The sequence below is a fragment of the Anolis sagrei genome, chromosome 2 (genome assembly GCF_037176765.1).
Source record: "Anolis sagrei isolate rAnoSag1 chromosome 2, rAnoSag1.mat, whole genome shotgun sequence".
Lineage (NCBI taxonomy): Eukaryota > Metazoa > Chordata > Lepidosauria > Squamata > Dactyloidae > Anolis > Anolis sagrei.
In genome coordinates, this window is record NC_090022.1 from 1,043,945 (window position 1) to 1,070,172 (window position 26,228).

Here is a 26,228-nt window from a genome sequence, read left to right on the forward strand (position 1 = left end):
CTATTGTAACCAACTAAGTTTGTGCTTCCAGTGAAGAAACATTGAATCGGTTATATTCTAAATAAACTTGTTACTGTTCTTTTTACAAGCCTTGCCTCTGTTACCTTTACTTCTAAGCCAAACAGCCTGCATAAGTAGTAAAACCAAACCAGGGACAGTAAACGCTCCGCTATCAAATGAATAAATACTTCTGCAAATAATAGTCCCTTTATAAACCAGCTCCTAAGCTGATACTGATCATTGCCTGGCTTTCCTCACAAATTTGGTGGCAGTAATTTTACGCTCCTTCACAGGTGGGCATTGACCTTCCGTTTGAGACTTATAGTTCACCTACATCCAGAGAACACTGTGGACACAAACAATGAAGAATTTAGACCAAACTTGACACAAATACTCAATGTGCCCAAATAAGAACACTGGTGGAGTTTGGGAAAATAGACCTTGACATTTGGGAGTTGTAGTTACTTGGATTTATAGTTCACCTACAATGAAAGAGCATTCTGAACCCTACGAACAACAGAATTGGGGCAAAGTTCCCACACAGAACCCCCATACTTAAAGCCATCTAGTCCAACTCCCTTCTTCACCAGGGCAAGAAAACGTAATCAAAGTCCTCCTGACATAGATTGAGATAGATATGATACACACGGAGATATAGTATCATAGATTTGAAAGGGACCCCTAAAAAAGGACAATTCTATGTTGGATGTTCCAGAGTGGGCAAACCAGACACAATCTCCACATCAACACTGACAAAGAAACAGCAAGAAATACTGTTTACTCACAAGCATAAAGAAATTGTATATATTAGAACGTATTGTCCCCTACGTACCATCAAGACTACTAAGATTGTCTGGAGAGGCCCTGCTCTCGGTCCCACCGGCCTCGCAAGCACGCCTGTTGGGGATGAGGGACAGGGCCTTCTCGGTGGTGGCCCCACGACTCTGGAACTCTCTCCCTCTGGAGGCCAGAACTGCCCCATCCATCCTAACATTTAGGAAACGGGTGAAGACGTGGCTGTGGAGTCAGGCCTTCGAGGAATGAGACAACACCATAGGACCCTGATGTACATCCATCTTAATAGGACGACTGACCACTGTAGTTTTATATATAGTGTTTTTAAAGTTGTTTTTGTAATTGTGATATATGATATTTTAATGAGTGTATATGTTTTTTATGGCTGGAAACTGGGCTGAGTCCCTCAAAACCAGAGGCATAAAAAACAAATGTGAAATAAATAAATAAATAAATAAATAGAAACCAATACTTTCTAATTTATTTTCCAGATCTCCAGACTGGGCCACAGCAACACCTGGCAGGGGACGGCTAGTGATTTGTCATTTTCTGGATCAGAGAGAAAAGAGGAAGGAAAGGAGGAAGGTATTTCAGTGTGGCCTTGAATCGAAGAGAAGTCAGCACCGCTCACTGATTTATCAAACATCCCTCTGAAGCATTACCAAAAGGCGTTTAATTAAAAACTTACCAAAATATGACATCGATTGGATAAAAGCGCTTAACGAAGAAATCCAACGTTCAGTCAAAACCTCCTAAAATGGAGAAAGGAAAACAACATAAGAAGATGTTGGCTGAAGGGACAGAAGTGACGAAACCACCAGGGGGGCCATTCTGGCTTCCCAGGGCAGAGAATTCGAGCTGCGTGTCTCAGGCAACATCCACACGCCCTTTTTCTTTGGATCTGATCCCTGGTTATTTGGCTGCGCAGACTCACAGAATCCAGTTCAAGGCAGTGGATGTGGGGTCAGATCCTGGGAGAGAGGGAAGTGCGGATCCAGGCCGAGTCTTCAGCATTCCAAGCTGGGCAAAGCCAGTCCCGTGAGCCTCGGTTCCAGAGACATGGCTCCCAATGTTTCCCTTGAAGAGCGTGGAAGGCCAGCTTCTCTCTGTCTGCTATCTGTGGGCACACCAGGCGGGTCTCACTCTTGGCCCTGGCCCCCTAATTGGGGGAAGGGGCTCCCTCCCTCCCTAACCAGGGTCCTTCCTCAGGCCCATCCTCCATCCCTCCCCCCCCCTTGAAGGGTCTGCTTTGGGCAGGGAAGGAGGGGAGGGGGGCTCCAAGGGGGAGGAAAGAAGGGCTGCTGAGTGCCTGCCTGAGGGAGGGAGGGGGGAGGGAGGGAGGGGGCCCCTTCGGCAGTGCCCTCTCGCCCCCATGATCACCGCAGGGCACCAACCGCTGCTCTGGGCCCGAGTGAAGCGAGAGGGGCCGGAAGACAGTCCCACCTTCTCTCCTGTGGTATGCAGATAATCCTAATAATATAATATAATATAATGTAATGCATTGTGTATACATATATACATGTAATATTACTAATGATGTTACAATACAGCAGCATAGTACAATAGAGTAATACATCATACTGATATTGTACTATGCAAATAATAAAATGTAATATATTGTGTATACATATATTTATATTATTATGCAATACAATATCATCCTAATAATAAGAAGATATTAGAAATATCTATTTTATAGGACATGTAATATCAGTAATAATATTACAATACAATAGTAGAATACAATAGAGTCATATATAACTATGCGCATAATATAATATATTGTATGCAAATGCATCTGAGTCCCCTTCCTTCCTTCCTTCCTTCCTTCGGGGTGAGAAGGGCAGCATAGAGATGTCGTAAATGAATAAATGGTGAGACACAGAGTTGGAAGAGACTCCATAGGTCCCCCAGCCCAGGAAGGAGGAGGACACCACACAAGCCCTCCCGACAGATGCCCACCCAGCCTCTGCTGAGAGCCCTCCCGAGAAGGAGGAACCCCCCCTCCCCGTTGGACCCCCAGGAAAGCCTCCCCAGTGTCCAGGGTGGTCAGGGCAGGAGAGAGGCGGGCGGGACCCTCGAGGCCATCCATTCCCACCCTCTTCTGTCAAGCAGGAAGGCACCACCCGATCCCTCCTCACAGATGGCCATCCAGCCTCCGCTTGAAACCTTTAGAGAAGGAAGGAAGGAAGGAAGGAAGGAAGGAAGGAAGGAAGGAAGGAAGGGAGCTCCTCCGAACTCCGAGGTAGTCTGGGGGGACCCCAAAGGCCATCCAGCCAGACCCCATCAGGCGCAGAAAGGTCGGCTGATCCAGGTGGTCAACAAAGGAAGAGAGAGAGAGAGAAGGCTGGCCCGTGCTGCGGAGTGGGGAAGGCGAGCCTCCCTTGCTTGCCACAGGAGGAGGGCCCAGGCCGAGGAGGAGGAGGAGGAGGAGGCCGCTCTCTCTCTCTCGCTCGTTCGCTCTCTCGCAGCCTGGGTTCCCTCCTCCTCCTCCTCCTCCTCCTCGGGGCGGGAAGCAGCCTGGAAGGGAGGAAGGGGAGGCAGCCTGGGTCCGAAGCCGAGGAGGAGGAGGGAGAGGCCGCCCTCCCCGCAAGAAGACGGAGCCCAGGCCAAGAAGGAAGGAAGGGCCTTCCACGCAAAGGACCGAGGCCTACCCCACGCACACTCACCCCACTCGGAGGAAGGAAGGAAGGAAGGGGCCTCCCCCCTCTCTCTCTCTCTCTCCCTCTCTCTGGCCGGAAGAAGAAGGCCTCCTCCTCCTCCTCCTCTCTCCCTCGTCAACAGGCCCTTAGGCGCCGCCGCTCTCTCTCTCTCTCTCTCTCTTCCTCTTCCGGAAGTGAGGAGCTCACGGGGAAAGTCCGAGCTTTCCTCGCCTCTCTAGGAAACGGACGCCGGCCCCTTTCGCTGGGCTTCCGCCAAGACCAGACATGACCATGGCTGCCGCGCGGGGGCTGGGTGCCCAGAGAGAGGCGGGGCTTCGTGGCGAGTCAAGAGCAAGGGCGCCTCCTTCCTTCCTTCTCCTCCAAAGGCTCAGCACCCACCCGCCCGCCAATAGGAATTCGCCTCCTCTCCGGCGTCACCGGTCTCCGGGCAGAAACTCCTTCCTTCCTTCCTTCTTCTGCCCCTCCTGAAGAGAATTCCCATTGGGATGATGCGCCAATGGGAATGGGCCCCCGCTGGCCGCGTCACCAGTCTCCAGGCAGACCCGGCCTCCCAAGAGAATTCTCCCTCTGGCTGCTGCTGCCCATGCCTGCCATTCAGAGAGAGGGACAGAGAGGAAGGGAGGGAGGGAGGCCAGCCAGGCTGGAGATGGACCACAGCCTCACCCAATGACCACTCAGCCCCATCCCCAAGCCTGGCCCCCTCCCTCCCTCCCTCCCTCCCTGTTGGGCTGGGCTCCTGTTCTGCTCCCAATCCAGTCTCTCTCTCTCTCTCTGGATCAGAAATTATTTATTTATTTATGTATTGACTTTGCTTCTATACGGCTGTATCTCAAGCCCGAAGGCGACTCACGGCGGTTCACAAACAGTAAAAACAGTAGAAACAGCAGTGGTTCCATACAACATAGAACAATTGACTTAACACATTATCCATAAATTACCAATAAGCAATTACAATGCACAATTATTACAGAAAACAACCGTACCCAACCTTCTCCTCATCCAAGCGTAGTCCAGGTTCGTCATCATCCATTGTTCCATTCCTATGTTCCATTACCAGATTGCACTCAATTACTCAAACGCCTGCACAAACAGCCAAGTCTTCACCTTTTTGTGGAATACCATTAGAGATGGTGCTAGTCTAATGTCCGTAGGAAGGGCGTTCCACAGAAATAGTAAACGCTCTCCCCTGCCATGGCCCAGTCTCTGTATATGCATTGTGTGTGTGTGTGAGTATATGTGGGTTCTGCACATATGTTGAGTCTCTTGCTTTTTGAGTCTCTTCTTCTGCTGTGTTTCTTTCTCAGTGTTGTGATGAGGGAGGGTCACTTGTGGCTGGCCTGAGATAGATGTCTTTTGTCCCAGTCTGGTGTCTATTCTCCCAGTGGTTTTGGATTTATGTCAATCATAAATACGCAGGAAGTATGTTATTTATTTCCATAGGATGTCTTTAGCAGGGTTTCAAGCGCTTCCAAGCCATTGAATGCAAATCAAGGTGATCAGCTGAAACATTCACAGCTAGCCCCAGCAGACAAAAGTCCTTTGTCTCACCCTGGTCATTATTCCACAGATATATAAACCCATTGTTCCTACTTCCAACAGACCTCACTACCTCTGAGGATGCTTGCCATAGATGCAGGCGAAACATCAGGAGAAAAATTGCCTCCAGAACATGGCCATATAGCCCGGAAAAAACGACAACAACACAGTTTGTATACTTTTTTAATGCCACAACCCCTTCATGCAGTTCCTCATGTCGTGGTGACCCCAAACACAATACTAAACAACTCCAGCCCAGTTGACCTGTCTGAACGTATTCTCCCCTATGAACCATCTAGGTTGTGAAGAGCGTCTGGAGGGGCCCTGCTCTCGGTCCCGCCGGCCTCTCAGGCGTGCCTGGTGGGGACGAGGAACGGGGCCTTCTCAGTGGTGGCCCCTCGACTCTGGAACTCTCTCCCACTGGAGATCAGAACGGCCCCCTCCATTCTGTCGTTCAGAAAACGGGTGAAAACCTGGCTATGGGGTTTGGCTTTCGACGAGTGAATCAATATTTCTGTGATCGGATAGATGACGATGAATGACGGACAACGAATTCACTATGACGACTGACGATTGTTATTATGGGATGGCATTTTGCTGTTACAACGTTTTAATTGAATATGTTATATGAGGTTTTGAGTGATTGTTTTGTGATTTTATTGCTGGAAACCGGCCCAAGTCCCCCGATAGAGGGGAGAAGAAGACCGGGATACAAAATGGCCAAATAAATAAATAAATAAATACTATTTCCGTTGCTCCTTCGTAACCGTAATTTTGCTACTCTTCTGAATCATCATGTAAATATCTGATATGGAAAATGTATTTATGTTGAAAGCCTTCGACAATACATTGTATTTCTGTTGTTGAACATACTTAAAGCATACTGATCAATCACCAAAACAATAAGATTGGGGAGTATGGACCACGGATGATGGGGTTTGGAGTCCCTTCGACTGACTCAGCTCAGACTTCCACAGACCACTAAGACCCCCCCCCCCCCCAGGAAGGACAGATCTGAACCAAACTTGGCCCACAGAACCTTCGTGGCCGTCAGAAAATACTGGAGGGGGTTGGGAGGAATCCACAGTAATAATAGGATCCTAGTGTTGCAAGAGACCTCCAAGGGCCACCCAGTCCAACCTCCCTCTGCCATAAGGGAAAGACACAATCCAAGCACTCCTAACAGATGGCCATAGAGACTCTGCTTAATAATAATATTCATAATAACAGTAATAGAATCCTAGAATCTAGGGAGACCTCCATAGAATCACAGAATCAAAGAGTTGGAAGAGACCTCCTGGGCCATCATCCAGTCCAACCCCATTCTGCCAAGAAGCAGGAATATTGCATTCAAAGCACCCCTGACAGATGGCCATCCAGCCTGTGTTTAAAAGCTTCCAAAGAAGGAGCCTCCACCACACTCCGGGGCAGAGAGTTCCACTGCTGAACGGCTCTCACAGTCAGGAAGTTCTTCCTCGTGTTCAGATGGAATCTCCTCTCTTGTAGTTTGAAGCCATTGTTCCATTGCGTCCTAGTCTCCAGGGAAGCAGAAAACAAGCTTGCTCCCTCCTCCTCCCTGTGGCTTCCTCTCACATATTTATGCATGGCTATCATCATATCTCCTCTCAACCGTCTCTTCTTCAGGCTAAACATGCCCAGCTCCTTAAGCCGCTCCTCATAGGGCTTGTTCTCCAGACCCTTGATCATTTTAGTGGCCCTCCTCTGGACACATTCCAGCTTGTCAATATCTTTCCCTTCCTCTTTATCTCCTTTCTTCCTTCCCTTTTTTCTTTCCTTCTCTTTCTTCCTTCTCTACCTCTTTCCCTCCTTCTCTTTCCCTTCTTCCTTCTCTTCTTTCTTCCTTCTCTACCTTTCCTTCCTTCTCTTTCCCTCCCTCTTTCTCTCCTTCCTTCCTTCCCTTTTTTCCTTTCCTTCTCTCCGTTCTTCCTTCTCCACCTCTTTCCTTCCTTCTCTTTCCCTTCCTCTTTCTCTCCTTTCTTCCTTCTCTACCTCTTTCCTTCCTTCTCTTTCCCTTCCTCTTTCTCTCCTTTCTTCCTTCTCTACCTCTTTCCTTCCTTCTCTTTCCCTTCCTCTTTCTCTCCTTACTTCCTTCTGTACCTATTCTTTGACTGCAACTCCCAGCAGTCCTCCTGATCAATCTTTCTACCTATCTCTATCTCATCTATCTATCTGGAGGATTGCTGGGAGTTGTAGTCCAGGAACAGGAAATTGGAAATATGCCGGGATTGGGATGCTCTCAAAGAAATCCAAGGAGAAGAAAGCTTGCAGCTTGGGAGCAGTGCATTGGGATCATCCTCCCCTCCTCTAGGGAATTTTGGGAACTGTGGTCCAGAAAAGAATGTATTGTGTGCTTTGTTTGCCGGGAGGGATCGTTTTGTGCATGCGCCACAACGTAGTTTTGCTTTTTTGGCTTTTTAAGTCCCTTCCGCTGTGTTTTTCAGTGTTTCTATGAGTGATGATCACTCGTTGGCCTGAGAGGTGTCTTGCGTCCAAATTTGGCGTCAATTCGTCAAGTGGTTTTTGAGTTATGCTAATCCCACAAACGAACATAACATTTTTATGTATATAGACTAGCAGTACCTGCCACGCGTTGCTGTGGCCAACCTTCCCTCCCTCATTCTCTCCTCCCTTCCCTCTTTCCTCCCTTTCCTCTTTTTCTTTCCCTATCTCTCTTCTTTCTTCCATCTCTACCTGTTTCTTTCCTCCCTTTCTTTGCTCTTTGGTGACATCCTTCCTTCCCTATCTTTCATTCCTTGTCTCCTTCCTTCCCTCTTTTTCCTTTCACTTTTTTATTCCCTTCTCTCCTTCCTTGCTTCTCTATCTATCTTTCCTTCTTTCCCTCCTTCCTTCTCTCCTTCCTTCCTTTCCTCTTTCCCTCCTTCTCTCGTTACTTCTTGATTGTCCCATTTAATATTGTATTTATATCTTACATAGAAAGAAGGAAAGGAAGAAGGAAGGAAGGAGGGACAGGAAGGAGGGAAGGAAAAAGGAAGGGAAGGAGAGAAGGAAGGAAAAGAAAGGAGGGAGAGAAGGAAATGAAGGGGAAGGAAATGAAGAAAGGGAAAGAAGGAGGAAAGGGAGGGAGGGAGGAAAAGAAGGAAAGGAAAAAGGAAGGAGGGACATGAAGGAAGGGAAGGAGGGAAAGAAGGAAAGGAAGGAGAAGGAAAGAAGAAAAGGAAAGGGAGGAAGGAAGGGAAGGGAGGAAGAAGGAAGGTCCTTCATTCAAGCACCATGGACCTTCCTCCCCTCCTCCTCCTCCTCTTCCTTTCTCTGTTGCGCCCTACACCACTGGAGAAATTACACTGCTTAGCCGGTATTGCGCCACCTGACATCCGCCGGGAAGTTGCAGCCAATAGTGAAAGGACCAAGGCAGAGACATCTCCAGCTCACCCCTTGTTTGGGTATCAGCCAGCACGTCAACGACTTAAATCAAGAAATAGTTTTCTACAATCTAAAGAGACACTCGTTGGAACACCTCAGCAAGCGAGAGTCCAAAAGCGGCAGGCTCAAACCCAGCACCTCAATCCGTGGGTGATACCAGATGAGAGACACCCCCCTGGGCACACAGAAGACTGGGCGACTTGGAAGGCGCTCAACAGACTGCGCTCTGGCACCACGAGATGCAGAGCCAATTTTAAGAAATGGGGCCACACAGTGGAATCCACGACATGTGAGTGCGGAGAAGAGCAAACCACTGACCACCTGCTGCAATGCACCCTGAGCCCTTGCGGCAACACCAGAGGCACTCCAAGGGGCCAGATACTGGTCAAAGGACATTTAATCAACTACCAAGTTTGCAAAATGTGTGTTTGTTTAATCTGTTTGTTTGTTTTGTTCTGTTAGAAAATTATTTTTATTTATTTATTTCGATTACTTCTACCCCGCCCTTCTCACCCCCGAGGGGGGACTCAGGGCAGCTTACAAAGAAGGCACAATTCGATGCCGATGTCAACTATACATGCATACAAAACAGCAATTAAACAATTAACAGGTTAAAATCATCAGTACATAACACAATCAGTATACTAATCTCACGCACAGTGTTCAGAGTTCCATCAATCCATTCCGTTCAGTCAATTCCTGTCCATCATCAAGGTCCTTCTTCTAGCTGCCAGAACGTCCCAATGCCTCCTGGTCCCACATCCAAGTTTTCAATTCTTTTCTAAATGACAAGAGGCAAGTCGCCAATCTAATCTCCCCGGGGAGTGAATTAATGTAATACAATGTTCTGGTGGCAGATGACACGATAAATAAATATTATTACATTTATTATTTTACCCTATTTATTATTAATAATACATTTAATATTTTACCCTATTTATTATTATTGGAAGGATACGTAAGCACATTTACACTGAAGAAGGTTAAAATAATGATTTAATCAGAGTTCGCCAGTCTTATCTCAAATTACCGTTTTATGCAAATATTCAGAAATATTTTTAAGCTATAGATAGCTAAATTATTGTAATTTTATTGCTATCTATTTTTATTTTTATTCTTGAAATTTCCCACCCTCAGCTTATACTGAGGTCAATAAGTTCTCCCAGCTTTTGTGCTAAATTAGGTGCCTCGTCTTATATTCGGTCAGCTTATACTCAAGTATATAGGACATGTAGCTACTCCCCTGTGTGGGTTCTTTGATGGATACTCAGATGTCCACTCTGAATGAAGCTCTTTCCACATTCCATGCATTTATGTGGCTTCTCCCCTGTGTGGGTTCTTTGATGGGTACGCAGACATCCACTCTGACTGAAGCTCTTTCCACATTCAATGCATTTATGTGGCTTCTCCCCTGTGTGGATCCTTTGATGGGTACGCAGATCTCCACTCTGACTGAAGCTCTTTCCACATTCCATGCATTTATGTGGCTTCTCCCCTGTGTGGATCCTTTGATGGGTACGCAGATCTCCACTCTGACTGAAGCTCTTTCCACATTCCATGCATTTATGTGGTTTCTCCCCTGTGTGGGTTCTTTGATGGATATGCAGATGTTCACTCTGACTGAAGCTCTTTCCACATTCCATGCATTTATGTGGCTTCTCCCCTGTGTGGGTTCTTTGATGGATATGCAGATGTCCACTCCGACTGAAGCTCTTTCCACATTCCATGCATTTATGTGGCTTCTCTCCTGTGTGGATCCTTTGATGCTTACGCAGAGTCCCACTTTCACTGAAGCTCTTTCCACATTCCATGCATTTATGTGGCTTCTCCCCTGTGTGGGTCCTTTGATGGGTACGCAGATGTCCACTTTCACTGAAGCTCTTTCCACATTCCATGCATGTATGTGGCTTCTCCCCTGTGTGGGTCCTTTGATGGGAGTGCAGATTCCCACTCTGACTGAAGCTCTTTCCACATTCCACGCATTTATATGGCCTCTCTCCTGTGTGAGTTCGTTGATGTTTAGTAAGAGAACTTCTCGCAGTGAAACATTTCCCACATTCCATACAGTTATGTCGCTTCTCCCCTGTGTGTGATTTTGAGAAGGAATTGAGATTTTCCATTCTTTTACATTTATGATTCTAATATTATGCCAGAAGGTCATAAATATGTTCTCCTGATTTCCTCTTCTCAGTCTTTGTATTGCTCTAGTCCATTTGAATAAGTAAATTACCAAGCCCCACTGTTTACAGCACAATCCTCCCTTTCCTCCTTGAATACACAGCTATGGAGCTCGAAATATAACTTCTCCAACTTATTTCTTGTGAGTGCCTGTAATTTCATTCCTGACCTAAGACAAAGGGAAGTCTTCTTCTCAAGGTTCATTCAGAGGTTACCTGCCAGAGAAATGAGAGGAAAATCTTATCAGGATCAAGAGCACAGAATTATCTCATTGAACAATAAGAACAATGGCTTAGCATTGTAGCCAATGCCGGAGAAGAAGGGAGAAAGAGCGGTCCTATTGAGGAGAGTTTTTGCCTGCTGAGAGGTACTTTAACACTTGCCCAACAAAGAGCAAGCCCTGCAAAGGGAAAGTGGCCCAAGATTCTCTGCATGAGATTGTGTTAATATTGCAACCCAATCTTTGTAAAGGAAGAGCTCTAACAATATGGTCAGCATAGAAAGGGCTCAGGTTGCAAAGCTTTTCCTGCCTAGATCCCGTTTCCTCACATCCCAACTCAGAACCTGAGTGACCACCTCTATGGGCAGACCATCCCAAGTGATCCGTCTTGGGAGAAAAAGACTTCATTTCTTCCAACTCAGGAAAAAATATGTTCCTACTCCTCTCTTTCCCGGCAGCGTGATCCCTGCTCCACGTTTCTAAAGCAAGGCACCTGGAGACACTGAGAGCACGTTTGGTCATAAACTTCCTTGACATATTGCATTCTTACAAAACCTATACCACAAAGGCATGAAACATCAGGCAGAACAAATGCAAGGAGAAAAACAAAGGAAATTGCAAACTTCTACACTGAGAGCACAAAAATGGAGATAGGGATGCAGAAGCACAGGGTGGAAGGCAGTCAGCCTAGCAGCAGGACACGAGAGAAGGGGTGTAGAGATGGATGGGTGGCTGGATGAATGGGCCCCCAGTGCCAAAGATGACATTTGTGCTATGGCTCAAGGGGCAGGAGGGAAGCTATCCAGTTCACCGCATCCACTACAGGCCCCTCTTTGGCCCTTGGAGCCCATTTGCAGGGGTTTTATTGAGGATCACCTGCCAGGTGAGCTGGGACTGTCACCTGGGGAGTGCCAGGCTTGTTTCCTAAGGAGAGTATTGTATAGCTTGTGCCACCAGGCAAATGGTCCCCCAATTAACCAGAGAGTGTACTGATCACATCCACAAGTACCATGGCTTTCTCCTCACAATAACTTCAGATTGCGGGGCCCACTTTGCCTCCTAGTTTTGGAGAGGGCTTGTGCCGTCACAGCCAGACACTCTAAAGTGGAATCTATGATGTGCTTCTTTCTTGATCTCAAGAAGCTCGGAATGCCCAGTAACTAAGGCCACTCCAGATTTGAACATCAAACAAGATTTTTATTTTCTCAAAGTCCTTGACAGACTTGGCACAGCTTGTTGAGGTTACAAATACAAACAGTCAACTTGTGAAATCCTGTGGATGTTCCTTTCTTACTTTTCCCTTCAGCTGCTGGGTTAACTTCCTCCAATGGCAGAAAAATCCTGGGATATTCTCTGCCCTGGCCCTGAGGTGCTATATTTAGAAAGAGCAGGCCTTTCCCTATCTAAACTCAGTCCCGGTTTCAAAGGCAAGAGGGTTCCGGCCCAGTGTATCTGTCCGAACGGATCTCCCTCTACGTCCCACCCCGGAGCCTAAGATCTTCTGGGGAGGTCCTGCTCTTGTCCCCGCCTCTATCACAGGTGAGATTGGCGGGGACGAGGAGCAGGGTCTTCTCGGTGGTGGCCCCCCGCCTGTGGAATTCACTCCCCGGGGAAATCAGATCTGCAACTTCGCTCCTTTCTTTCAGGAAAAAACTAAAAACATGGATCTGGGACCAGGCATTTGGACAAGTGGGCAAATAAAGAAAGAACTTCATTGATGGCTAAGAAATGACTAACGGAGAGCCGATGCCGGAGAAGAAGGGAGAAAGAGAGAAGGGGGGGGGGGGCCGAAGACAGTCCCACCTTGTCTCCTGTGGTATGCAAATAATGTAATGTAATATATTGTGTATACATATAATATTTATAATATTATAATGTAATACAATATAATCCTGATAATCATATATTATTAATATATATTTTATAGGACATGTAATATTACAAGAGAATGGTAGAGTACAATATAGTAATATATCATACTGATATTGTACTAAACGAATAATATAATGTAACATGTTGTGTACACATATATCATAATGTAATACAATATAATCCTAATAATATAATATAATGCAATACATTGTGTATACATATATACATGTAATATTACTAATGATATTAGAATACAACGGCATAGTACCATTTAGTAATATATAATACTGATATTGTACTATGCGAATAATATAATGTAATATACTGTGTATAGATATAATATTTATAGTATTATAAAGCAATACAATATAATCCTAATAAGAAGAAGATATTTTAAATATATATTTTATAGGACATGTAATATTACAATATAATGGTATAGTACAATTTAGTGACATAATACTGATATTGTACTATGGGAATAATGTAATATAATGTAATATATTGTGTATACATATAATATTTATAATATCATAATGTAATACAATATAATCCCAATAATACAATATAATATAATACATTGTGTATACATATATACATGCAATATTACTAATGATATTTCAATACAATGGCATAGTACAATACAGTAATATATAATACTTGTGAGTAGCTCTGAGTCCCCTTCTTCCTTCCTTTGGGGTGAGAAGGCGGCATGGAGATGCCGTAAATGAATAAATGGGGAGACATAGAGTTGGAAGAGACTCCAAAGGTCCCCCAGCCCAGGAAGGAGGAGGACACAGCACAAGCCCTCCCGACAGATGCTCACCCAGCCTCTGCTGAGAGACCTCCCGAGAAGGAGGAGCCCCCCGCTGGACCCCCAGGAAAGGCTCCCCGTTCAGTGTGGTCAGGGCAGGAGAGAGTCGGGAGGGACCCGCGAGGCCATCCATCCCAACCCCCTTCTGCCAAGCAGGAAGGCACCACGCGATCCCTCCTCGCAGATGGCCATCCAGACTCCGCTTAATCCCTCCAGAGAAGGAAGGAAGGAAGCTCCTCCGAACTCCAGGCAGTCTAGGGGGACCCCAAAGGCCACCCATCCTGACCCCACCAGGCACAGAGAGAGAGAGAAGGGCGGCTGATCCATGTGGTCAACAAAGAGAGAAAGAGAGAAGGATGGCCCGTGCTCCGGAGTGGGGAAGGCGAGCCTCCCTTGCCACAGGAGGGCCCAGCCAGAGGAGGAGACCGCTCTCTCTCTCTCGCTCGCCTGGGTTTCCTCCTCCTCCTCCTCGGGGGGGGGGGGGGGGGAGGCAGCCTGGGAGCAGGGAGGGAGAGGCGGGCTCCGAGGCCGAGGAGGAGGAGGAGGCGTTTCCCGGGGAGAGAGAGAGAGGCCGCCCCCCAGAAGACGGAGCCCAGGCCCAGAAGGAAGGAAGGGCCTTCCACGCAAAGGATCCAGGCCTAGCCCACACTCACTCCCTCACCCGCACTCGGGCTCCTCTCTCGCCGGAAGAAGGCTTCCTCCTCCTCCTCCTCCTCCTCCTCTCTCTCTCTCTCCCTCGTCAACAGACCCTTAGGCGCCGCCCTTGGCTCCTCCTCTTCCTCTTCCTCTCTCCCCCCTCCGGAAGTGAGCTCACGGGAAAGGCCTCGCCCGAGCCTCCCTCGCCTCTCTAGGAAACGGAGACCGGCTCCTCTCGCTGGGCTTCCGCCAACATCAAACATGGCGGCCGCGGGCTGTGTGCCCAGAGAGGGGCGGGGCTTCTTGGCGGCACTGCGGAGTAGGGAGCAAGAGAGCCTCCTTCCTTCTCTGCCAAAGGCTCAGCACCGCCAATAGGAATTCTCCGTCCTCACTGGCGTCACCAGTCGCCAGGCAGAAACTCCCTCGAACCCATGTCACCACCCTTCCTTCCTTCCTTTCTTCTTCTGCCCCTCCGAGAGGAAGGACATTTGCCGGGATGCGCCAATGGGAATGGGCCTCCGCTCGGCGCGTCACCAGTCTCCAGGCAGAGGGAGCGAGCTTCCTTTCTGCTGCCCTGGAGACTAGGACGCAAGGGAAGAACAATGGCTTCCCACTACAGGAAAGGAAGGAGATTCCTCCTCAACATGAGGAAGAACTTCCTGACTAGGAGAGAGAGCTGTTCAGCAGTGGAACTCTCTGCCCCGGAGGGAGTGTGGTGGAGGGAGGCTCCTTCTTTGGAGGCTTTTCAGCAGAGGCTGGGTGGCCATCTGTCGGGAGTGCTTTGAATGCGATTGTCCTGCTTCTTGGACTCAGAAAGGGGTTGGGCTGGGTGATGGTCCACCCGGTCTCCTCCATCTCCAGGATTCTGTGACTCTCCCCTTTGCCTCTCTCCAGGACCACCAGTGGGAGTGTGTCCCCATCCCTCCCTCCATCTTTGGTGGAAAGAAGAGACCAAGGGAGGTCTCTTCAATTCCAGACCTTCTCCTCCCTGACCCACGCCCTCCGCCTGTCCCTCTCCACGGGGTCACGCCCCTCCCTCGGCCCCTCTTCTGGCTTGCCTCAGAGTCACAGGTCCTTCCCATCGCTGGGCAGAGAGGGGTGGGCTGCCCTCACCCGTGCCCCTCGCCCAGTTCCTCACCCAGCATCCCCAGCAAGTCACGCCCTGCTGCTCTCGTGAGGCATCCCAGCCTTTCCCACCTCACCTCTTTCAGTCCCAAGATTCCTGGGCTCTTTGCAAGACCACCACATGGGGTGAAGTGTCCCCACATTCTCCTCGCGTTTCCAACGTTCACTAGAACTTCCCCCAGACATCGGAGAAAGCCTCTCTGGCATCAAGGAGAGAGAAGAGACGTGGTCAGAAGATTAGGAGGAATGTCTTGGTTACAGGATATCTTGATTTCAGTGAGGCCTTCATGGAACCACGGTGGCGCAGGGGGTTGGACCCTTGTGCCGGCTGGACTGCTGACCTGAGGGTTGCCAGTTTGAATCCACAAGATGGGATGAACTCCCGTCTGCCAGCCTCAGCTTGTGGGGACATGAGAGAAACCAGCCTCGGCTATGGAACACCTTCCCATCCAAGGACTACTCAACCCAATCCCCAACCCTGGCCCGCCCTCCCTCTCTCTCCGCCTGTTGGGTTGGGCTTCTGTTCTGCTCCCCTTCAGTCTCTCTCTCTCTCTCTCTCTTTCTCTCTATCAGAAACATTAAACATTAACTAGGTAGACTTAATGACAAAAATGTAAGCCAAGCTCTGAAAAGGTTACATGGATGCACTTCAATATAAGCAGGTGTGCCTGTAGTTCAGCAGGCCTCAGTGTGAGAAGGCCTCAGTGTGAGAAGGCTTCAATGTGAGAAGGCCTCAGTGAGAGAAGCCCCATTTGAAGGCCTCAGGTGTGAAGCTACTGTGTTGAAGCTCGTGAGAGGGAATTTCTTGATGTCAATAAGGCCTTTGTGGAGCCACAGTGGTGCAATGGGTCAAGCCTTTGTGCTGGCTGGACTGCTGACCAGAAAGATGGGTTGCTGGCCTGAAGGTTGCCAGTTCGAATCTGCGAGATGGGGTGTGCTCCCGCCTATCAGCTCTAGCTTGCGGGGACATGAGAGAAGCCTCCCTGCAAGTCACTTCTGGTGTGAGAGAAATTGCCATCTACAGAGACGTTGCCCAGGTGAAACACATCTGGGCATCCATGGCAACATCTCTGTAGACGGTGAATCCTCTCCCGCCAGAAGGGATTTGTAGTATGTGGCTTCCGACATGATACAAGAATAGTAAGGCCTTTGCCAAGGTCCCCCATGATCCTCTTCTGGCAAACACACGAGTCAAAGGTGGGCTAGAGAACACTAATGTGAGGTGGGTTTGTGATGAGGGAAGTGACCAGCCCCAAAGGGTGGAGAGCGAGGACTCCAGAAGGAGGACCAGAATCCACAGTGACCGCAACAGAGGAGAACGCTGGGTCAACACTCACAGAATGAACTCCAACCAGGAGAAGACTTCACTCGGGCAAAAAGAAGGGAAATCCACAGAGACAGGAAGGGTTGTGCCTGGCTCGGCAACAGAGTGACATGCGGAAAAGATCTCGGAAGAGTCTGAGTGGACAGCAAGTGGAACATGAGCCAAGAGTGTGATGCGCCAACAGCAGAAATAGCCAGTGGGATTCTGAGCGTGCCTTTGCTCACCTAGCGGCTGGAGTTCTGCCAAGGGATTCTGCTTTTCCGGCATGGAAGAAGAGGGTGGACTAGATGGCCCACGTGGTCTCTTCCAACTCTACTACTCTGCGATTCTTCTATTTGGGTGAGAAGGCAAGGCCGAGAGAGGAGGGGGTTCCTCTCCCTGGATGACCCCAAAAAGAGGCCGGAGAGCGACCTGCGGAGGTGCTCTTGCTGGAGATGCTGCTTGGAGCAGAACGGGGATGGACTCCACGACCCACTGGGTCAAGGGTGTCGTGGCTGAAGGACACACATCTCCTCCTCCTCCTCCTCACAGTCGGCTCTGCTTGTGTGTGGATGGGCCAATCCTCATCAGACCATGCAAGATCAACCAACCAAAGAACACCCAACAGATGGTCATGCCGTCTCTGCTTAGAAACCTCCAAAGGAGACTCTTATGGACTCCCGGTGGGAGCAGACTCCACTCCTGAACAGCTCTTCCCATCAGGACGTTCTTTCTGTTGTTTAGGTGAGGCCTGCACACTTTGTCAGTGTGAGTGAGGGGTGGAGGACAAAGAGAAGCAGAGTCCAAACACGCACAACACCCCTGCTAGGCAGGCACGTGAATGCAATCCTCTCACGGCCTCCTCCAGCTTTGCAATAGGACAGACTGTCTCATGGGCAAGTAGTTCATTCCAACCCCCAAAACACCGCAGAGTCCTGGTCCCAGTGTCACAGCCGCTGGCCTTGTAAAGTAGCTCATCTCTTGGCATCAACACTCTTGAGTTCTGACTTTTATTTATTTATTGACAACATTTCTGCCGCGGTCTTCTCAACCCCCGAGGGGGGACTCAGAGTGGCTAACACTGGTAGCTATTCAATGCCGCAATATCACAATAACAATATAAAACCATAAACAATACCATTAATTATACAGTCATATATACTTTCATCCAAAGTCCATGGAGGTTTTAGGCTTGATTTATCTGCTACTTGTAACTATTTACAGGTCTTCTCTTCATATACTCACAAACACAATGGGAACTTCACACAACAGGGATGGTGGTGGATTACCTACGCAGACAATTATGGCAAGGCCTCTAACCAATGGCAGAGAGCAAGCCGTCCTTCCTGGAAGGTCAGGCCCAGGTGGTGGTGCTGGGGGGGGGACGACTCCTGTTCGATTCCCTGGCCGGGGGTGTCCCTCAGGGTTAAAGGTTCTCCCTCAGGCTATCTAACATTTACAGGAAACCGCCGGGGGAGATCATCCAGAGTTTTGGAGTTTGGTGTCAAATGTATGCCGACGACACCCAACTCTATCACTGTTTTCCACCCAAAGCCAAGGATGCCACCCTGCTCCTGAACCAGTGCCTGTCACCAGTGATGGACTGGGTGAGAGCTCACAAGTTGAGGCAAAACAGAGGTACTCCTGGTCAGTTGGGAGGCGGATCAGGGTGTGGGATGACGGCCTGTGTTGGATGGAGTCACACTCCCCTGAAGTCACGGTTCACAGTCTGGGGGTGATCCTGGACTCATCACTGACCCTGGAACCCCAGGTATTGGGGGCGGCCACGAAAGCTTTCGCACAATTAAAACTTGTGTACCAACTGCGCCCATACCTTGAGACGCCAGATTTGGCCATGGTAGTACACATCTTAGTTACACCCCATCTGGATTACGGCAACGCTCTCTATGTGGGGCTGCCTTTGAAGGTGGTATAGAAGCTGCAATTGGTCCAAAGATCTGCAGCCAGGTACTGGAGCACCGGACAGGGAATGGACAACTCCTACATTAGGGCAGCTCCACTGTCTGCTTCTGGGCTAAATACAAGTGCTGGTCATTACCCAGAAAGCAGTTCGGGACCAGACAATCTACAAAGCCGCATTTCTGAATACAAGCCGCCCTGGGTGCTGTGGTTCACAGAGGAGGCCCTTCTCTCAGTCCCACCCTCATCTCAAGCGCGGCTGGTGGGGTCTTTTCCGTGGCCGCACCCCACCTCTGGAACTCCCTCCTGAAAGAAGTAAACATGGCCCCTTCCCCCCTCTCCTTCAGGAATCTTTTAAAAACTTGTTTATGAGCTCTAGTTTATGGGGAAGAGGAGGAGGATGAGCACTTTATTAAATCTATTCTGTTAGTTTGGTATAATGCTAATGCCTGAATATGCAAAGACACAGCATCAAACAGAGTGCTGCGAAAAGCTAACAGGTTCCCTGAGAGCACGAGAGAAAGAGTGAGACAGGAGAATAACGCAGGCAAAGGTCGTTAAACCTTTTTAGGCCAGTCTGCTGATTCAAAACAATACAGCCTCGCCAAATCCAAACACATGCAAGCAAATAACAACTCGAGAACACCAGAATAATACAATAAAACAGTTTACTCACAAATCATGTATGAAGGTGATCATACAGGTAAAATCTTGAGTTTCATGTAATCCAAAAATATAGCTAGGAACCAAGCCAGACCACACAAACTGCTGCACATGACAGATAGAGAGCAACTCGGCAGCCTTCTTTTTCTGTCCATCGCCCCAATGTTTTGTCTACCTGGGACCCTTCGAAACATACAGGCAGGTCTCCTCTAGATGTGCGTGAGCTCTTTGCTGTCTAATGCATTTTCCCCTGTGTGGCTCCTTTGATGGCTACGCAGAATCGCACTGTGACTGAAGCTCTTCCCACATTCCACACATTTATGTGGTTTCTCCCCTGTGTGGATCCTTTGATGGGTACGCAAATCTCCACTCTGCCTCAAGCTCTTTCCACATTCCATGCATTTATGTGGCTTCTCCCCTGTGTGGGTCCTTTGATGGATACGCAGATGTGAACTCTGACTGAAGCTCTTTCCACATTCCATGCATGTATGTGGCTTCTCCCCTGTGTGGGTCCACTGATGGGAACGCAGTTTTCCACTCTGACTGAAGCTCTTTCCACATTCCACACATTTGTACGGCTTCTCACTTTTCCAGAGACCCCCTTTCCACCTCACTTTCCCACTTTTTCAAACACTCCTTCCCATTCCAACTTTTCCACGATTCCAGTCCTTCTTTCTCACCCAAGTCAGTCTTTCCCACTTTTTATTATTCATATACACACAGCCTTTTCCCCAAAATCTATACTGTAGTTAAAATAAACTATGGCAATAATTTGATTATCATTGCCCCAAGGGGGCTGTCCAGACCTTGAACCGGTGCTTGGCGGCTGTGTCGGACTGGATGAGAGCTAACAAACTGAAACTGAATCCAGACAAGACAGAGGTCCTACTAGTCAGTCGTAAGGCCAAACAGGGCATAGGGTTACAGCCTGAGTTAGACGGGGTTACACTCCCCCTGAAGACGCAGGTTCGCAACTTGGGAGTGATCCTGGACTCATCGCTGAGCCTGGAACCCCAGGTCTCGGCGGTGGCCGGGAGAGCTTTCGCACAATTAAAACTTGTGCGCCAGCTGCGCCCGTACCTTGGGAGGTCAGATCTGGCCACGGTGGTCCACGCTCTTGTTACATCCCGACTGGATTACTGCAACGCACTCTACGTGGGGTTGCCTTTGAAGACTGCTCGGAAACTCCAACTAGTCCAGCGGGAGGCAGCCGGAGTACTAACTGGAGCGTCATACAGGGAGCACACCACCCCCCTGTTATGTCAGCTCCACTGGCTGCCGATTCAATTCCGAGCACAATTCAAAGTGCTGGTCTTAACCTACAAAACCCTATACGGTTCCGGCCCAGTGTATCTGTCCGAACGGATCTCCCGCTATGTCCCACCTCGGAATCTGAGATCTTCTGGGGAGGCCCTGCTCACGACCCCGCCTCTATCACAAGTGAGATGGCAGGGACGAGGAGCAGGGCCTTCTCGGTGGTGGCCCCCAACTTATGGAACTCACTCCCGGGGGAAGCAGCGTCATCCCTCCTTTCATTTAGGAAAAAGTTGAAGACGTGGATTTGGGATCAGGCTTTCGGACCACCAGGCAGATGAAAAAGGACGTGGCAATGGAATGGAACTGATGTACGGAATGGAATTAAGGAACGCTGGATATGCGGAGTTGTATGATTAGTTTTTAATTGATTATGGTTTGTTAATGTTAATTTGTGATAAATGTTGATTGTTTTTATATATTTGTACCTTTGCAGGCATCAAATTGTGCCTTTTTTGTAAGCCGCCCTGAGTCCCCCCAGGGGGTTGGGAGGGCGGGGTAAAAGTAACTGTAATAAAATAAATAATTAATAAATTTGTTGCTGTTTATAATTTTATTCTATTATTATTACCTTTATTATTTTACTCTATCACTATTACTACATTTATTATTTTATTCTGTTAATGTTATTGTTTCTATTTATTATTATTACATTATTTTATGCTATCATTGTTATTATTACACTTATTATTTCAAGCTATCATTGCATTTATTATTTTACCCTATTTATTATTATTGGAAGGATACACAAGCACATTTACAATGAAGAAGGTTAGAATAATGATTTAATCAGAGTTGGACAGTCTTATCTTAAATTACAGATTTATGCAATTATTCAGAAACATTTAACCTACAGATGCCTCAATTAACGTAATTTTATTGCTATCTATTTTTATTTTTAGTCTTGAAATTTACCAATAGCTGCTGCATTCCCCACCCTCGGCCTATACTCAACTCAATAAGTTTTCCCAATTTTTCCCTCTTATATTTGGTCGGCTTATACTCAAGTATATACACTATGTGGCTTCTCCCCTGAGTGGGTTCTTTGATGCTTACACAGAGTCCCACTTTCACTGAAGCTCTTTCCACATTCCATGCATTTATGTGGTTTCTCTCCTGTGTGGGTTCTTTGATGCCTACGCAGAGTCCCACTTTCACTGAAGCTCTTTCCACATTCCATGCATTTATGTGGCTTCTCTCCTGTGTGGGTCCTTTGATGGATACGCAGCTGTCCACTCTCACTGAAGCTCTTTCCACATTCCATGCATTTATGTGGCTTCTCTCCTGTGTGGGTCCTTTGATGGATACGCAGCTGTCCACTCTCACTGAAGCTCTTTCCACATTCCATGCATTTATGTGGCTTCTCCCCTGTGTGGGTTCTATGATGGATATCCAAACTGTCACTCCGACTGAAACTCTTTCCACATTCCATGCATGTATGTGGCTTCTCCCCTGTGTGCGTTCTTTGATGCTTACGCAGATTTCCACTCCAACTGAAGCTCTTTCCACATTCCATGCATGTATGTGGCTTCTCCCCTGTGTGGATCCTTTGATGGATACGCAGATGTCCACTTTCACTGAAGCTCTTTCCACATTCCATGCATTTATGTGGCTTCTCTCCTGTGTGGATCCTTTGATGGATACGCAGAGTCCCACTTTCACTGAAGCTCTTTCCACATTCCATGCATTTATGTGGCTTCTCTCCTGTGTGGGTTCTATGATGGATATCCAAACTGTCACTCCGATTGAAACTCTTTCCACATTCCATGCATTTATGTGGCTTCTCCCCTGTGTGCGTTCTTTGATGGATACGCAGATTTCCACTCCAACTGAAGCTCTTTCCACATTCCATGCATGTATGTGGCTTCTCCCCTGTGTGGATCCTTTGATGGATACGCAGATGTCCACTTTCACTGAAGCTCTTTCCACATTCCATGCATTTATGTGGCTTCTCCCCTGTGTGGGTTCTATGATGGATATCCAAACTGTCACTCCGACTGAAACTCTTTCCACATTCCGTGCATGTATGTGGCTTCTCCCCTGTGTGGGTTCTTTGATGGATACGCAGATTTTCACTCCGACTGAAGGTCTTTCCACATTCCATGCATGTATGTGGCTTCTCCCCTGTGTGGGTTCTCTGATGCATACGCAGATGTCCACTGTCACTGAAGCTCTTTCCACATTCCATGCATGTATGTGGCTTCTCCCCTGTGTGGGTTCTCTGATGGATACGCAGATGTCCACTTTCACTGAAGCTCTTTCCACATTCCATGCATTTATGTGGCTTCTCCCCTGTGTGGGTTCTATGATGGATATCCAAACTGTCACTCCGACTGAAACTCTTTCCACATTCCATGCATGTATGTGGCTTCTCCCCTGTGTGGGTTCTTTGATGGATACGCAGATTTTCACTCCGACTGAAGGTCTTTCCACATTCCATGCATGTATGTGGCTTCTCCCCTGTGTGGGTTCTTTGATGGATACGCAGATGTCCACTGTCACTGAAGCTCTTTCCACATTCTATGCATTTATGTGGCTTCTCCCCTGTGTGGGTCCCTTGATGGGAACGCAAGTTTCCGCTCTGACTGAAGTTCTTTCCACATTCCACACATTTGTACGGCTTCTCTCCTGTGTGAGTTCGTTGATGTGTAGTAAGAGAACTTCTTGCAGTGAAACATTTCCCACATTCCATACAGTTATGTCGCTTCTCCCCTGTGTGTGATTTTGACAAGGAATTGAGATTTTCCATTCTTTTACATTTATGATTCAAATATAATGCCAGAAGGTCACAGATATGTTCTCCTGATTTCAGCTTCTCAGTCTTTGTATTGCTCTAGTCCGTTTGAATAAATAAATTACCAAACCCCACTGTTCACAGCACAATCCTCCCTTTTCTCCTTGAATACACAGCTATGGAGTTTGAAATATAATTTCTCCAACTTATTTCTTGTTCTTGTGAGTGCTGGGCAATTTCATTCTTGTCCTAAGACAAAGGGAAGTATTCTTCTCAAGGTTCCTTCAGAGGTTACCTGCCAGAGAAACGAGAGGAAAATCTTATCAGGAGCAGAGCACAGAAGTCTCTCCTTGAACAATAGGAACAATAGCTTGGTGCTGTAGCCAATGCCGGAGAAGAAGGGAGAAAGAGCGGTCCTATTGAGAAGAGCCTCAGGCTACTGAGAAGTACCTTAACACTTGCCCAACAAAGAGCAAGCCTTGCAAAGAGGGGAGAGTGGCCCACGATTCCCTGTATGGGATTATTTGAACTGCAGTGTGTCCAGAGTGTCATCCAACCTTTGCAAAGGAGGGCTTCTAACAATATGGTCAGCGCAGAAAGGGCTCAGGTTGCAAAGCGTTTCCTGCCTAGATCCCGCTTCCACACATCCCAACTCAGAACTTGAGTGACCACCTGTATGGACAGACCATCCCAAGTGGCCAGTCTTGTGAGAAAAATACTTCATTTCTTCCAACTGAAGCAATTTTTTTCCTGACCTCAGGCAGAACAAATGCAAAGAAAAAAACAAAGCAAACTTCTACACCAAGAGCACAAAAATGGAGATAGGGATGCAGAAGCACAGGGTGGAAGGCACTCAGCCTAGCAGCAGGACACGAGAGAAGGGGTCTAGGGGAGATGGAAGGGTGGACCCCCAGTGCCAAAGATGATGTTTGCGCTATGGCTCAAGGGGGAGGACGGAGGCCATCGCGTTCACTGCCCCCACTACGGGCCCCTCTTTGGCCCCAGGAGCCCCTTTGCGGGAGTTTCCTTGAGGGTCCCCTGCCAGTGGAGCTGAGACCGAGCCCCACTCAAAGCGTCAAGCAGGGGCTTCCGCCACAGCCGCCTGGAGTCCCCTTCGGACATGAGAAAGGCGGGACAGAAATATCGTCAATAATAAACACATTATGAGAAACACTTTATGATGTTTTTATAATGTTTTATACTGTTCATATCTAAGATGTATATTTATGCTTTTGTTGCCAGCTGCCCCGAGTCCCTCTGCGGAGGTCGAGATGGGACGGGATATCAATGCCCAAAGTAAATAGACCAATGCTGCTGTAATTGCCAACAAGAGGACTGGCTGGGCTGGCTTTGTTTTTGCTGCGATGGCTCAGAAGAGGCTTCTCACTGGTTTCAACTGTTTATATTTTAATAGCCTCACTGTTTAATTTTAATGTGTGTGTGCTTTTGGTTTTCAGTGTGTTGCTTTGATTGGAAGCGGTTTCGGTCTCCTTTTAAGGGAGAGAAAGCGGGAGGGTGACTAAAATAATCAAGGGTCGGGAGAACAATCCCTACAATTACAACAGCACAACAACAGAGAGGAAACAAACAAGGACATCTAATCGCCTCTCAACAAAAGTTTGCTCTAGTCACTGTCAGGCCATTATATGCTAATCAAGGTGGTCAGTTGAATCATTCACACCTAGCTCCAGCAGACAAGAGTCCTTTGTCTCACCCTGGTCATTCCTCAGATATATAAACCCCTTTTCCTAGTTCCAACAGAGCTCACTCCCTCTGAGGATGCTTGCCACAGATGCAGGCGAAACGTCAGGAGAGAATGCCTCTAGAACATGGCCATATAGCCCGGAAAAACCTACAACAACCCAATGGAGTAATGGCTTCAAATACAGGAAGGGAAGGAGATTCCATCTGAACCTGAGGAAGAACTTCCTGACTGTGAGGGAGAGCCCTTCAGCAGAGGATCTTTCTCAGAGTGTGGTGGAGGCTCCTTCTTTGGAGGCTTTGAAGCAGAGGATGGCTGGCCATCTGTCAGGGTGCTTTGAAGGCGATTTCCTGCTTCTTGGGTAAAAGAGGTTGGACTGGATGATGGCCCCCGAGATCTCCTCCATCTCTAGGATTCTTGGAATCTCTGGCTATCCCAAAGGAATTCCAGCCTGTGAAGGCCAGAGATGCAGGAGGGGAAACGGAGGCCAGAAGTCAAGAGGCAGGGCAGGGCTCTCTGGCTCTTCCAAAGGATCCGAGTCTCTTATGGTCGGATAAGGGAGCTGAAGGAGAAGAAGGAGGAGGAGGAGGAGGCAAGAAGCAGGGCAGGGGCATCTCTGGCGGGGAAGGAGGAGGAAGGAGGGAAGGGCTGACGAGTGTCTTGCTTGAGGCCCCTTCTACACTGCCACACCATCCAGATTATTAGAGATCAGAGAATCCATCTTGTCTGCTATGAGCTGGATGACATTTACTTATTTATGTATTTATTTATGACATTTCTATGCCGCCCTTTTCACCCCGAAGGGACTCAGAGCGGCTTACAACATATACAGAAATACAATATATTCTACTATTAGCATAGTAGAATATCAGTATTATATAATAAATGTAATATTTCATGTAATATAATATATATAATTATAATATCATGTTATTATATACTATATTATATATTGTTATAAATATTTTTATTAATATTATGCATATCACCCTTCTCACTCCGAAGGGGACTCAGAGTGGATTACAAGATATATACAGAAATACAATATATTATACTGTAAGCATAGCACAGTATCAGTATTATATATTACATGTAATATTACATGTAATATAAAATATATAATTATAATATCATTTTATTATTATATATTATAATAATAAATATTATTATCAGTATTATATATATATATTGATCTTCTCACCCCGAAGGAGACTCAGAGCAGCTTACAAGATATATATATATATATATATATATATATAGACATACAATATTTTATACTATTAGCATGGTACAATATCAGTATTATATATTACATGTAATATTACATGTAATATGAAATATATAATTATAA

General features: G+C 47.4%; 2 protein-coding genes and 1 pseudogene across 3 annotated transcripts in view; all 3 read right to left on the reverse strand.

Moving 5' to 3' along the window:
* Positions 1 to 14,165, reverse strand: part of LOC137096227 (zinc finger protein 665-like) — a 45,197-nt gene extending 31,032 nt beyond the window's left edge. Inside the window, exons 1-2 of one of the 2 annotated variants that reach the window (XM_067464929.1) lie at positions 14,142 to 14,165; positions 1,484 to 1,547 (exon numbers count right to left, since the gene is read on the reverse strand). The gene's annotated coding sequence lies outside the window, so the exon portion shown is untranslated. Of the gene's footprint in view, positions 1 to 1,483; positions 1,548 to 14,141 lie in introns of those variants that run through there. The other variant, XM_067464930.1, reaches the window with a different exon arrangement.
* LOC132764002 (zinc finger protein 214-like) overlaps positions 1 to 14,179 on the reverse strand; it is a 353,977-nt gene extending 339,798 nt beyond the window's left edge. Inside the window, exon 1 of the mRNA XM_067464885.1 lies at positions 14,142 to 14,179. The gene's annotated coding sequence lies outside the window, so the exon portion shown is untranslated. The remainder of the gene's footprint in view (positions 1 to 14,141) is intronic.
* The window catches only part of LOC132766333 (zinc finger protein 850-like), a 72,290-nt pseudogene that overhangs the window by 15,029 nt on the left and 31,033 nt on the right, over positions 1 to 26,228 (reverse strand).